The 453-nt window shown below is 39.1% G+C and overlaps 1 protein-coding gene across 1 annotated transcript in view; it reads left to right on the top strand.

Annotated features, from left to right (window-relative positions):
- Positions 1-453, top strand: part of EMH_0010470 (uncharacterized protein) — a gene marked incomplete at both ends in the record, with an annotated part of 5410 nt that overhangs the window by 884 nt on the left and 4073 nt on the right. The gene's annotated exons all lie outside the window — the stretch shown is intronic.

Genomic DNA, 453 nt, shown 5'->3' with positions numbered 1-453 from the left:
AGCTGTTTCTTGAGTTAGGAAAGCAGCTGGCGCAGAGCACAGCTCTCTATTCTTTTTCTTCTCTTATGATCAACACATGTGGTGGGGTATTATATTTTTTGGTTTATTTATTTATTTATTTATTTATTTATTTATTTATTTATTTATTTATTTATTTATTTATTTATTTATTTGTCTGTCTCCTTTCTTTCTGTCTCTTTCTATCTCTCTCTTTCTCTGTGTCTCTTTCTGTTTCTCTCTTTGTGTGCATGTCCCCCCCCTGTGTCTCCTTTCATCACTATATCTGTCTCTGTCTCTTTTTCTCTCTCTCTCTGTCTCTTTCTCTGTCTCTCTCTGTCTCTCTCTCTATACATGCGTCTCTGTTGCTGCAGTCTGCACAATCTCTGCAGCAGCAGCAGCATGAACATCAGCAGCAGCAGCACAAACAGCAGCAGCAGCAGCAGCAGCAGGATG

Source organism: Eimeria mitis, genomic scaffold, assembly GCF_000499745.2.
Source record: "Eimeria mitis Houghton genomic scaffold, Emh_scaff387, whole genome shotgun sequence".
Classification (NCBI taxonomy): Eukaryota; Apicomplexa; class Conoidasida; order Eucoccidiorida; family Eimeriidae; genus Eimeria; species Eimeria mitis.
This window is presented reverse-complemented; position numbering and strand designations above follow the sequence as displayed.